This window comes from Dipodomys merriami, unplaced genomic scaffold, assembly GCF_024711535.1.
Source record: "Dipodomys merriami isolate MVZ:Mamm:240054 unplaced genomic scaffold, mDipMer1.0.p SCAF_2, whole genome shotgun sequence".
Classification (NCBI taxonomy): Eukaryota; Metazoa; Chordata; class Mammalia; order Rodentia; family Heteromyidae; genus Dipodomys; species Dipodomys merriami.
The window spans coordinates 68,881,893-68,895,742 of NW_027203381.1; the positions used below are offsets into that span (position 1 = coordinate 68,881,893).

Consider the following 13,850-nt stretch of genomic DNA (forward strand, 5'->3'; position numbering starts at 1 on the left):
GGGCCTCTATGCCTGCTGGGCAGGTGTTTATTATTAAGCCTTACTTCTAGCACTTTTGCTGTGGTTATTTTTTTTGTTTTGTTTTTGGGTCCGGTCGTGGGGCCTGAATTCTGGGTCTAGGCACTGTCCCTCAGCTCTTCAGCTCAAGGCTAGCGCTCTACCACTTGAGCCACAGCGCCACTTCCGGCTTTTTTCTTTTTTCTGCTTATGTGGTGCTGAGGGATCAAACCCAGGGCTTCAGGCATGCAAGGCAAGCGCTCTACCACTGAGCCACCTTCCCAGCCCTGCTTTGGTTATTTTTAACATAGTGTCTTTCTTTTTGCCCAGATCAGCCTAGATGGTGATTATCCAATTCTTTCCTGCCATATCTAGACTGACAAGTGCAAGTGGTGCTGCCCAGCTTTTTCTATTTAGACTGGAGAGGAGGGGTGTCTATTCAGCTTTTTGCTGAGCTGGTTTAGAACTACAATCTTCCCAATCTCAGCATCCTGCATAGCTGGAATGACAAGCATGTATTACCACACACATTGGTTGGGGGGGGGGGGGGGTCTTAAGAACTTTTGTACTGGCTGATCTTGAACCATGATCCTTCTGATCTCAATCTCTTTAGCTGAGCACTTGACTGTACTTTTTGAAGTAAAAGTAGTATACAATCTTTTAAAAAAAACAACATCAAATCAGAATAAAGTCCAAAACATGAACAAAAAAATAGTCACTATTCAGGTATCCCAAAGAGACATGTTTTTGGTATTTTCACATTAGAAGTTAAAAAGGATAATAACATACTTTGGAAAATATAAAAAAGTTCTTAGTAACTCTTTCCAAACTCACTCATTAAAGTACTTGTTGTTTAAAATGTGTCAGTCAAGTTTAGCAACCAAAGATTTAGTCTTGGTTTTGAGGTACCAGTAGGAAAATAGTAACGTAGGATATCCTGCTATGATGAGGAAAGAGCTGATAGGGACCAATGTATGTCTCATTAAGCAAAAAAAAAATCAGAACTGGCTTCTGAAGAATGGAAAGAAATTAGCCAGCCAAAGAAAGGAAGGATATTGTACACAGAGGAAACAACAAGTGCAAAGAAATTTTGTAAGTCAGATGTGATCCTTTTCTTCTCTTCCTCTTGGCTTACACCTAGTTACCACATTAGTAAAATAAAGCATGACAAGTAAAGTGCTAAGACTCAGGAAATACTTCTGAACTGTTCACAAGGTAGGGAACAGAGGGAGAACAGGTAAGCAATGACAAAGATTACTAAAAAAAAAAAAGGTAGAAAATGCACTAAACATGAAAAAGTTTGAACACAAATTTCAAATGGAAATAAAAATGCAAAAATGAGGCAAGGGGCAATAAATATAGGAAAAGTACAACTATGTTGGCTATCAGAGATACCTAATATGAAATATCTTTTAGTAAAAGATGAAAGTCAATCTAAGATGCTTTTTAAAAAAATTTTTGAATAATGGTCTCACTATTGTGCCCAGAGTAGTGTTGGACTGACAATCCTCCTGCCTCAGACTTCCAAGTGCTGAAATTAGAAGGGGATAGGGCACATCTCAAGTGGTAAAGTACAGATCTAACAAGTGTAAGGACGTAAGGACCTTAACCTCAAGTCCTCAACCCACCAATCCACCCTCAGAACAAAAAGAGTCATCTAGACCCAGGAAAAATAAAGATGGGTGGAGAAAAGATCTGAAAGAAAATGATTAATGCAAGATGATACAGTAGAAGTTCTGAGGATTATTAAATGTGGTTTCCAAGTGCTCCTACCAAGAAAACCTAGCAGAAAATGTATGCCAGCTGACATAATGAATCAATTTAAATGTAAAGTTGAAAAAAGTGGTAATTAATCCACCTGAATAATGTATAAATAATCTATATTAGCAGTGAATGTAATTACAAAGACAGAAGTCATGAAAAAAGATGAAGTTAAAAAAAATCAGATGCACTGAATTGGGTATATGTTTGATGCATTGTTTGGAAAATTTGCAATACAAACTGGCATAAGAGTTCCTTAAAAAGACAAAAAAAAATCAGATGCACAGAAGCAGGTGTCAGTGGCAGAAAAGTGAGACTCATCATCAAGTAACCACAAAAAATCTGGAATTGGGGCTGGGAAGGTGGCTCAGTGGTAGAGCGCTTGCCTTGCATGCCTGAGGCCCTGGGTTCTATTCCCCAGCACCACATAAGCAAAAAGAAAAAAGCCGGAAGTGGCGCTGTGGCTCAAGTGGTAGAGTGCTAGCCTTGAGCTGAAGAGCTGAGGGACAGTGCCCAGGCCCAGAGTTCAGGCCCCATGACCGGACCCAAAAAAAAAAAAAAAAAAAATCTGGAATTGGAGCTGTGGCTCAAATGGAAGTGCAGTAGTCTTGTATGCAAAAAACTCAGGTCCTATTCAAGCCCCAGGATGGGCACAAAAAGAGAGAAAGAGAGGGAGGAGGGAAGAGAAGGAAAGGGAGAGGGAGAAGGAGAAGAAGGAGGGGGAGAGAAGCAGCAAGCAGGGCGCTTGCTGGTGGCTCATGCCTGTAATCCTAGCTCCTTAAGAGGCTGAGATCTGAGGATCATATTCAAAGCCATGGCAGACAAATCCAAGACTCCTATCTCCAAGTAACCAGTAAGAAAAGATTAAAGTAGAAGTTTGTCTTACATGATAAGATTGACAGCTTCGGGGGAACAGGGGAGCAGGGGAAAGAGGCTCCAAGTCCAAGCTCTAGTAACCCCATCAAAATAACAACAGAGCTCACAAAGCAGGTCCCAAGCTCACTCTAGAAATCAAAGGTACATTGTGGGTAGAATAAGGGAAACATCACCAAAACAAACCTAGTCTTCAGATACAGGGAGACTCAAAATAATTTCTTTCTCAGACTGATATATAAAAAAACTTTTCCAGGGGCTGGGAAGGTGGCTCAGTGGTAGAGCGCTTGCCTTGCATGCCTGAGGCCCTGGGTTCGATTCCTCAGCACCACATAAGCAAAAAGCCGGAAGTGGTGCTGTGGCTCAAGTGGTAGAGCACTAGCCTTGAGCTGAAGAGCTGAGGGACAGCGCCCAGGCCCAGAGTTCAGGCCTCACGACCGGACCCCCCCCCCAAAAAAAAAAACTTTTCCAGTTCAGATTTAGATTTGAATTTATGTAAACTAATATACTTTAAAAATCAGGTTGTTTGAGATAAAAGCAAACTAAATATACTAAATATACACAGTAAAAAGTAGAAAACATCAACCAACAGATGAGTGGATAAATTTAACATATATATACATTGAAATACTACTCAGCCTCAAAAAAGAAATTAGGTAGTAATATATGGAACACTGATGTAACCCCAAAACACTATACCACCTAACCTAAGCCAGATATAAAAGGACAAATATATGATTCCACTACTATGAAACCTCTAGAAAAGGCAAATTCACAGAAGCAGAAAGATGAAAGAGATAGGTTATTAGTGAAGGTAGGGAGGGATGAAGGAGTGGTAAGTCTAGAGTCTCAGTTGGTGAAGTTGAAAAACATTCTGGAGATAAATGATAGCGATGGTTACAACACAATGCAAATGTCCAGAAGGCCAAAGAGCTGTACATTTGGAAATGGTTAAGATGGTAGTTTTTTGATACATACTCAACAAAAATCTAAAAACAAAATACCCAAAGAAGTAGTAATAAAGAAATTTTTTTAAAAGAGGGCATTAAATAACATACTAGAGAACAACTAAGCAAATTTATTATATGACAATAAATGTTTTAAGCACCTATTTAGAACTAAAACAAAATTAAACTACAAGTAACTTAAAGAGACACAACAAAAACAAAGCAGCCAGGAAAGACACAGCTATTGAACAAATAAAAGAAGTATAGAGCCGGGCACCAGTGGCTCACACCTGTAATCCTAGCTACTCAGGAGGCTGAGATCTGAGGATCGAGGTTCAAAGCCAGCCCAGGCAGGAAAGTCTATGAGCCTCTTATCTCCCATAAACCACTAGAAAATCAGAAGTGGCATTGTGGCTCAAGCAGTAGAGTGCTCGCCTTGAGCTGAAGAGCACAGGTACAGCACCCAAGCCCAGAGTTCAAGCTCCACGACCAACCAAAAAAAAAAAAAAAAAAAAGAAGCATAGACAGAAATCTAAGGCAAAATAGATGATGCAAAAATATTAAATATAGTTTATTGAAGTGCTGACATCCCCCCCAAGCCTTTATTTACCCATACTTAACTCACTTAATTCTTTAGTCTATCTATAAAAGTAGTAACTAAAACAATGAGAAATAATTTTTTCTTAAAAATTTTATAAGGAGGGGCTGGGAAGGTGGCTCAGTGGTAGAGCGCTTGCCTTGCATGCATTAGGCCCTGGGTTCGATTCCTCAGCACCACATAAGCAAAAAGAAAAAAGCCAGAAGTGGCGCTGTGGCTCAAGTGGTAGGGCGCTAGCCTTGAGCTGAAGAGCTGAGGGACAGCGCCCAGGCCCAGAGTTCAGGCCCCACAACCGGACCCCCCAAAAAAAAAATTTATAAGGAATTGAAGAAAAGGACTCAGATGGCACAGTACACAGAAGAAACAGCACTTCCTTTAGGCCTTTCCATAGCACAGTCCTTCAGTGTAGAACAGTGTAATCCATAACAAAGATATTTAAATATGTAGAATGTAACCATGTTCCAAATAATATTGCATAAAAACACATGATAAAAGTCACCATGATAAAAGCCACCAGGCTCTGGTGGCTCACATCTGAAATCCTCATTACTCACAAAGCTGAGATCTCAGCATCGAGGTTCAAAGCTAGCCTGGGCAGGATAGTATCTGAGACTAATATCCAATTAACCACAAAAAGCCAGAAGCCAGGCTTATGCCTGTAATCCTAACTACTCAGGAGGCTGAGATCTGAGGATCAAGGTTCAAAACCAGCCCAGGCAGGAAAGCCTGTGAGACTCTTATCTTCAATAAACTACTCAGAGAAAGGCAGAAGTGGCACTGTGTCTCAAATGGCACAAAGAGGTTTAGGGACAGTACCCAGGCCCTGAGTTCCAGGACTGGAAAACAAACAAACAAACTGGATTACGTGTACACATACACACACACACACACACACACACACACACACACACACACACACACACACACACACACACACACACACACACACACACACACACACACACACACACACACACACACACACACACACAGCAAAATAACTCACCGATATGATAAACAGATGACAAAGAACTACAAAGATATTCAACATCATTTATTATTAGGGGACTGAAAATTTAAGAACCAGTATGCACAGCTATTCAGGAAGTATAGACTGAGAGAAATTGTCATTTGAGGCCAGTGAGGGCATTATCAAGATCCCACCTCAATCATTAAATATAAACTAGACATAGGGTGAAAGCTTGGCATCACAACCAAGCAGAAGACATAACTAGGAGGATTACAGTCCAGGCCTTCCAATGCAAAAAAAGGGAGACCCTATCAAAAAATAATTGAAGCAAAAATGGCTGAGACATGGCTCAAGTGGTAGAGGACCTGTCTAGCAAGTATGAGGCCTCATACTGCCACTGCCAGAAAGGAACAAATATCTAAAATCAATATCCTAGCAAGGATGTGGAACAACAGCAAATCTCATTCATTGCTGGTGGAAATGCTCAACAGTACAGAAGCTATGAAAAACAGTACATTTCTCATGAAACTATATACTCTTACCATTAAATCCACCTATCATGCTCCTTGATATTTACTCAAATAGGCTGAAGGCACATCTGCACACAACTTGCTCACAAGAATCTGAAGGCACTACTACAAAAAAGGTTTATCAAAAGATATTTAATGTCACTAACCATTACAGAAATGTAAACAAATTTACAATGAGAAAGCCCAGCATGGTGGCATATGTCTGTAACCCTAGCACGAGGACACTGAAGTATCCTGAGTTCAAAGCCAGCCTAGGCTATCTCAAAAACAAAACAAACCTTTTAATGATAAGAGTTCCTGAAACCCAGTAAGATGGCTACTATTAAAAAAAAAAAAAAAGTCCTATCAAGTCCCTTAGTTCAAACACCAGTATCAGTAAAAAAAAAAAAAGAAAAAAGAAAAAAAAGAAAGAAAGAAAGAAAGAAAAATGTGGCAAGGGTGTAAAGAAATATAAGCCTTTTTGCACTTTGGGTGGAAGTATAAAACAGTAAAAGCTGCTATAGAAAAAAAATTAAGAGCCGGCACCTGTGGCTCACGCCTGTAATCCTAGCTTCTCAGAAAGCTGAGATCTGAGGATCATGGTTCAAAGCCAGCCCGGGCAGAAAAGTCTGTGAGACTCTTATCTCCACTTAACCACTAGAAAACTGGAAGTGGTACTGTGGCTCAAGCAGTAGAGCGCTCACCTTGAGCTGAAGAGAGCAGGGATAGCATAGCCCCCAAGCCCAAACAGAGTTCAAGCCCCACGACTGACAAAAAAGAAAAAAAAAGAAAAAAAATTAAGAACAGAGCTATCATATAATTCAGCAATTTCACTTCTGAAAACAAGATCTTAAACAGGTACTTGTACATCCATGTTTACAGTATAACATATGAAGGCAAGATAATATTCAGACAGAAAAAAGGATACACATATATATATATATGTGTGTGTATATATATATATATATAGTGTCCCAATAATGCCAGCAGGGGAGAGTATAAAGCCTCTGCTAGAAGATCACAAGTTTGGGGCAGCTTAGGCTACAAAGCAAGATCTGTCTCAAACAGATTAAGAAGTTAAAATTTTAATAAGAAACTAACAAAGATTATAGTACTTCCTATGAATAATAAGGACACAAACCTACAATTAAGAACCAAAATTCTGTACATTGAAAACAAAGTGCTGTTTCCACTGAGGACTATCAAAAAGGATTATGATGTAAGTAACAAAGAAATTCAATGAATTTGAAAGATCTGGTTACTGATCAAAAATGGAAGATATAGGAGAGACTAGAACTATCCCAAATATTTCTTTTTTTGTTGTTGTTGTTGTTTTTTGGGTCCGGTCATGGGGCCTGAACTCTGGGCCTGGGCGCTGTCCCTCAGCTCTTCAGCTCAAGGCTAGTGCTCTAGCTCTTGAGCCACAGCGCCACTTCCAGCTTTTTTCTTTTTGCTTATGTGGTGCTGAGGAATCGAACTCAGGGCCTCATGCATGCAAGGCAAGCAGGGGCGCTCTACCACTGAGCCACCTTCCCAGCCCCCCAAATATTTCTTAAGTAAAAAACAAAAATTAGAATTACTATTTAGAGGAACATAATTTGTACAAATTACAGATGTACCCAAAGCTATATTCAGAGTTAAGAGGATTAAATGTTTTTATTATTAAAAAATTAAAGGACCTAGAACTCATTAAATCAGAAAAAAATATAACAAATTAAAAGCATTAGAGTAAAAGAAAAAGCAGAAAACAGAGACCTAGAAAACAGAAAGCCAAAAACTGAAATAAATCTCAAAACTGGTTATTAAAACTAAGATAAACATTTAACAATAGAGAGAAATAGAGAAACCACTAATAAAAGATGAAAATGAATACTATAGACCTTTTTTTTGTTTTTTAAAGCTCCAAGCTGGCTTTGAACTCATGATCCTCCTGCCTTAGCCTTCTGAATGCTGGATCGAAGGCGTACACTACTACACCTGGTTAGAAAGCAGTTTTTGTTGTTGTTGTTGGTTCTGGGGCTTGAACTTTGGGCCTGGGTTCTGTCCCTCAGCTCATCAGCTCAAGGCTAGCACCCTACCACTTGAGCCAAGGGCCACTTCTGGTTTTCTGGTGGTTTATTGGAGATAAGTTGCTCACGGACTTTTCTGCTTAGGCTGGCTTTGAACTGAGATCCTCAGATCTCAGCCTCCTAAGTATAGCTAGGATTACAGGCATGAGCCACCGTTGCCCAGCTAGAAAGCAGTTTTAAAACCAAGTTTAGGAGAATGATACTTGCTTTAGAACAACAGTGAAGATCAGACTATTAGCTAATGTTTATTAAACACTTAACAATGAACTATAAAAAATAAGAAAAATAAATCTGCAATGTCATTTTAGCCCTATGTAATTTATTGTTTCATTATGTTGTTCTTATTATCTCTATCTTAGAGAAGAGCAAACTAAATATTGAAAAAAATATGTATCATACTCAGGGTTCAATAGAACAAAATTCAAATCTCTGAAATGAAGTAGTAGTGAAATTCAATTCTGATCAAAGAAAACCATCAGTGTTTCCTAAGGAGGTTGGGGGAGGGGGGCTATTTTTACCTTCTTTGCTCTGCAAAGGAAAAAAAATACAAGAATTCAGAAGCACAATTTCCAAGTAACTTAACACCCTCCCTCTGATTAGTCTGGAAATTAGTTAACCCTCTAACTGGAGGAGCTTTTGCAAACAAATTAGTCAACATCTTGAACACTTGAACATGGTCTAGTTTTAAACAAAAACAGAAAAGTCAGATAGCAAAAAGCAGCACATACCTGAACACACTACCTACTTATTTTATCCTTGGCTACTTACACAAGTTCTCAAGTTTTAGAAAGTATAATTGGAAGTTTATATCCTTAACTACCAGTGCAAATTCTAAATTCTCTCTCTTAAAATATTTAACTGAAAAAGAGCTACAAACTACTGTTAACCATGTCTACTTGGAAATCTGCCTATCTTAAAGTTCAGAGAAGCTAGATGCTGAAGGCTGATGCCTATAATCCTAGCTACTCGGGAGTCAGAAATCTGAGGATCTTGGTTCAAAAGCCAGCCCAGGCAGTGAAGTCTGTGAGACTCTTACCTCCAATTAATCAACTAAAAAGCTGGAAGTGTCACTGTGACTCAAGTTGTAGGGGACTAGTCTTGAGCAAAAAGGAGCTCAGGGATAGTGCCCAAGCCCAGAGTTCAAGCCCTAGGACTGGCCAAAAAAAAAAAAAAAAAAGCCGGGTGCAGGTGGCTCACGCCTATAATCCTAGCTACTCAGGAGGCTGAGATCTAAGGAACACAGTTCAAAGCCAACCTGAGCAGGAAACTCCGTGACTCTTATCTCCAGTAAACCACTAGAAAACCGGAAGTGGCAATGTGGCTCAAGCCGTAGAGCACTAGCCTTGAGCTGAAGAGCGCAGGGACAGAGCCCAAGCCCAGAGTTCAAGCCTCATGAGGGACTAAAAAAAAAAAAAAAAAAGGATGTGAGAAATCACAGAAAACTCATTCATTTGCTTACTAGATATAGACAAACTTACTGATACTTAATGAACTCGGGTTTGCAGTGTAATAAATGTCACAAACCAAAATAACTCGCTGAATATGGTAAACCTGGAATCCAGGCCCAAAGACAAGACACTGGGGAACTTTTCTTAATAAAAACATCTGTTTTCCAGGCACAAGTACAAACCTGTAATCCCAGCCAGTTGGGAGGCTGATGCAGAAGGATCTTTTGAGCCCAGGAATTTTGATACCATGCTGGGCATCATAGGGAGAGCAGGTCTCAAAGTGGAAAAAAAAAAGAGAGAGAGAGAAAAATCTTATAGAAAGTAGTCGCAGAGGGGCTGGGAAGGTGGCTCAGTAGTAGAGTGCTTGCCTTGCATGCCTGAGGCCCTGGGTTCGATTCCTCAGCACCACATAAGCAAAAAGAAAAAAGCCGGAAGTGGTGATGTGGCTCAAGTGGTAGAGTGCTAGCCTTGAGCTGAAGAGCTGAGGGACAGCGCCCAGGCCCAGAGTTCAGGCCCCATTACTGTACCCCACCCCCCCAAAAAAAGAAAAAAAAAGTAGCCACAGAAGCTGATATCAACAGACCTTTTCATATTCCAATATTTCTACACCTTAATCTCTCAGCACAACAAGGTATTTCATTAAGGACAACTGATAATACCAAATGATGACAGTATTGAAGCTGAGTACTAAGTAATTTTTTTTCAAACCCTACTGGAAGGAAAGGTAAACAATGATTAGCAAAAACACAAAAATATACTAGACCTAAGTCACCTAACCCTGAAAGTCAGATTAAGATCTACATCTATTACACGTCAACAACATGAAGTTTAGTTTCCATATTGTAAATGTAAATAGGTGGTGATGTTGTTGTTTGCCAACTAGAAAGATTTAAAAGCAGGAGATCAAAGAGTAAAAAAACTAATGTCTTAAATCAGTATCTCTGATAGAACATAAAAATGGCTTTCACTTACACACAGGTATATATACAATGTGAAAAAGACATACACACAGAGTGTTACATACTTTTATGGAAACCATACTGTTCCTGGCAAAGTTGACAAGTTTTAACCTGCCTTAAAAATTACTATTCACTGCCTTTATCCCACTCTAATTTTATTTAGTGTTACTCTTTTAGACACCCTACAAAAACAGCACCAGAGCAAATTCTTGTACATTTATTTCAATATCCTGCCTACTTTTAAGAGCGGAAGAGTCTAACACAGCAGGGGAAAAAACGTGACGTGCACAACCTTGATCCAAAATACAGCTCCTCGTCCTCTAATTTTAGGACTAACCATTTGTCTCTATGCAGAGGTTAAAAAAGAAACCTGCAAACTACAGTCCACTTGTAAAAAAGCACCGAGACGGTATCAGTGGGAGTTGGTTATTTATCAGAGGGAAAACAAATCACGCTCGCCTTGCCCAAAGAGCATTCTCATTAAAAGATCAGCATGGTGACAACTTCACAGCAACTGACAAAGGCAATGACTGCACAGCCTTCAGCTCCTGGACGACTTTATGTTTGCTGAATCCGTGAAAAGGACGAGTCCACCGAGGTATTTGTGGCAACGTCGTTTGTGCGCGCGCGAGAGCGTTTCAAAGAAAACCAAACATGGTGAAAAGCCAATCTCAACTCCAAGTTACCAAAAACAGCCAACAGACACCTCCGGGTGTGAGACCGAACAAGAATCCGAGCTATCCGAAAGCGCACTTCTGCGGCGGAGGCCTTCCACCTCCCGGAAAACTCCACAGGCTTCCCCGCGGTGCTGAAGGCGGCAGCGCCGAGTGGAGCTGGGAGTTCCGACGACGAGGACCTCTCGGCGCTGGGACTCGCAGCGGACACAGCCTGCAGGGGCACGCTGAGCCCCGGCGAGCGCAAAATCCGGGACCACCTCCCTCCCGCCCCCCGACACACTGGGCCCAAGTCGAGGGGGGGGGGGAGAACGGGCCCGGCCGGGGCAGGGCAGGGCAGGGCAGGGCAGGGCTGGATCCAGGAAGAGGACAGCGCGCAGCCCGAGCAGCCGGGGAGAAAACAGCCCCCGGGAACAGACAATGAGCCACCGCCCCAGAAGCCGCAGCCCCGGCTTGCAGGTGGCCTCGCGCCGGGCAGGTCTGCCGTCCCGGGCCGCTCCGCCTGGCAGGCCGCGGAGCCCGCTGGAGGAGGAAGGAGAGGAGGGCGGCGCCGCCCGCGTCCCCCGCCGGGCTCACACTTACCACTGGCGAGGAAACGTCCCCGCCCCAGCGAGGCGCCTCCGTCCGAGCTCCGGACAGGCAGAGGAGCCGCCTCGGGCGAGCGCGCGGCGCAAGGGGACCGGAAGAGGGGCCGCGCCGGAGCGCAGCCGCGGCTACCACAGGAATAGGAGGCAGCGACAGCCCCGCGGGCCAGCTAGGGGAGGGCAGAAGCCTTCGGCAATGGCGACCGTCCGGGCCGGAGGGGAAGCGGAACAACCGCCGCCGCCGCGCGTGGCCACAACCCTGGGGGAGGGCAGCGGCGGGGAGCGGGGGCGAGACCAGAACAAAGCCCCGCCTCTCCCACGGCCGAGGCTCCCTGGGGCGGGTCTGCGCACCACCTCCTGAGGGGCGGGCTCGCGCGGGGCTGCTGGGAGTTGTAGTTTAACGATGGGCACTGCTTTTCGCGATAGTAGCTTTCTTCTGGGGGTAGATTTGCATGGACAGGGACAATCAATCATTCATTGATTTCGGCACTGGGCACTCTCCTTGTCGGTTGATGGCTATTGCTGACAGGATAGGTAGTAAATGCACAAATCTGCTTCAAGACCTTTGTCTCTGGGAATTCATTCTCCATTTTGCTTTGTACATACAAATTCTTAATATATTTGGCTGCCAAATTAAGAACCACAAATAAAAATTCTGCAGTTTATCCTCGGAGGAGCTCATCAATGTGTTCACTTACTCTACAAATATTTGAGTAGCTACTGTGTGCAGGATACCACAAGGTAACAGAGAAACAAGAGTGGACATGGTTTTTCTCACCTTGGAGGAATTTACAAATATCCAAACAGAAAAATCACAGGACTGCTTATCTGGTATGAAGAAAAACCTGAGTGGGCAGAGAAGGCCTCTTGGAGGTGGCATTTAAACTGAAAACAGAGAAGCACCAAGAGGAAAGCATTATAGAAAGGAAGGGAAAAGGAGGTTTTGCTGTGGTCAAGAATGCCTGTGTAGCTGGAGCTTAATGAAAGATGGGGATACTATTAGAAAACACTGGAGTAGAGACAGACAGGGTGACCCATGCCTGCAATCTCAGTACTCAGAAGACAGAAGCAGGAGAATTGTGAGTTCCAGACTAAAATGAGTTACATAGTAAGACCCTGCCTCAAAAATAAATAAGTAAACAAAACACACTAGAATAAACAAGATTTACATCACAAAGGATCTTAAACACTCAACCCAAAGAGAACAAGGAAACCAGAGTGGTAAGCAAGGCAATGATGGTGAGAGTAGCCTAGGAGATGAGAGACCAAAGACAAGGCCTTGGGGCTGGTCAAGAAGTTGGATTGTTTTTTTTTTTTGGTCCGGTCGTGGGGCCTGAACTCTGGGCCTGGGCGCTGTCCCTCAGCTCTTCAGCTCAAGGGTAGCGCTCTACCACTTGAGCCACAGCACCACTTCCGGCTTTTTCTTTTTGCTTATGTGGTGCTGAGAAATCGAACCCAGGGCCTCAGGCATGCAAGGCAAGCGCTCTACCACTGAGCCACCTTCCCAGCCCCGAGTACCACTCTTCAATGACATAAAAATTTCAAAGTATCAAGAGAAAATAACTAAGTATACACATTAACCAGGATGTTCAGCTTCAGAAATTCTAGTGGAATAAAATGCTATGCTTAAAAAAAAAAGTGGCAGGCGCTGGTGGCTCATATCTGTAATCCTAGCTACTCAGGAGGCTGAGATCTAACGATCCCAGTTCAAAGACAACCCAGGCAGGAAAGTCCCTGAGACTCTTATCTCCAATAAACTACTCAGAAAACTGGAAGTGGTGCTGTGGCTCAAGTGGTAGAGCGCTCACCTTGAGCTGAAGAGCTGAGGGACAGCGCCCAGACCCAGAGTTCAGGCCCCATGACCAACCGACAAAAAAAAAAAAAGTGTACACACTAAATTATCAACCATGGGGCTGGGAAGGTGGCTCAGTGGTAGAGCGCTTGCCTTGCATGCTCGAGGCCCTGGGTTCGATTCCTCAGCACCACATAAGCAAAAAAAAGAAAAACGCCGGAAATGGCGCTCTGGCTCAAGTGGTAGAGCGCTAGCCTTGAGCTGAAGAGTTGAGGGACAGCGTCCAGGCCCAGAGTTCAGGCCCCACGACCGGACCCAAAAAAAAAAAAATTATCAACCAGATGAATAAGATATGAAATAAAGTTATCAAACAAAAACAGAAACAAGAGAGACCTGAAAACAACTCCTTTAAGGAATAATTCAGGAAGAAAGTGATCTCAGAAGATGAGATCAATAGCTGCAATGAAAAATGATCAGTACCTGCTATTCTACCACTATTAGAATGATTCTGAAGAGCACACCTAGGCCATCTTACTATTCTCTTGTAGCCTGTAGCCTACCAAATCCTATATTCAACTACCTGCTAGTAAAATACTTTGTCAGTTGGAAGTGGTCACTTCAGCCTAATAATTTTTGTATCATTATCATTCAACATCCATTTTTGAAATG

At 42.5% G+C, this 13,850-nt stretch overlaps 1 protein-coding gene across 1 annotated transcript in view; it reads right to left on the minus strand.

Moving 5' to 3' along the window:
- Pak2 (p21 (RAC1) activated kinase 2) overlaps positions 1-11,644 on the minus strand; it is an 85,539-nt gene extending 73,895 nt beyond the window's left edge. Inside the window, exon 1 of the mRNA XM_070029925.1 lies at positions 11,388-11,644. The gene's annotated coding sequence lies outside the window, so the exon portion shown is untranslated. The remainder of the gene's footprint in view (positions 1-11,387) is intronic.
- Between the last annotated feature and the right edge of the window lie 2,206 nt (positions 11,645-13,850).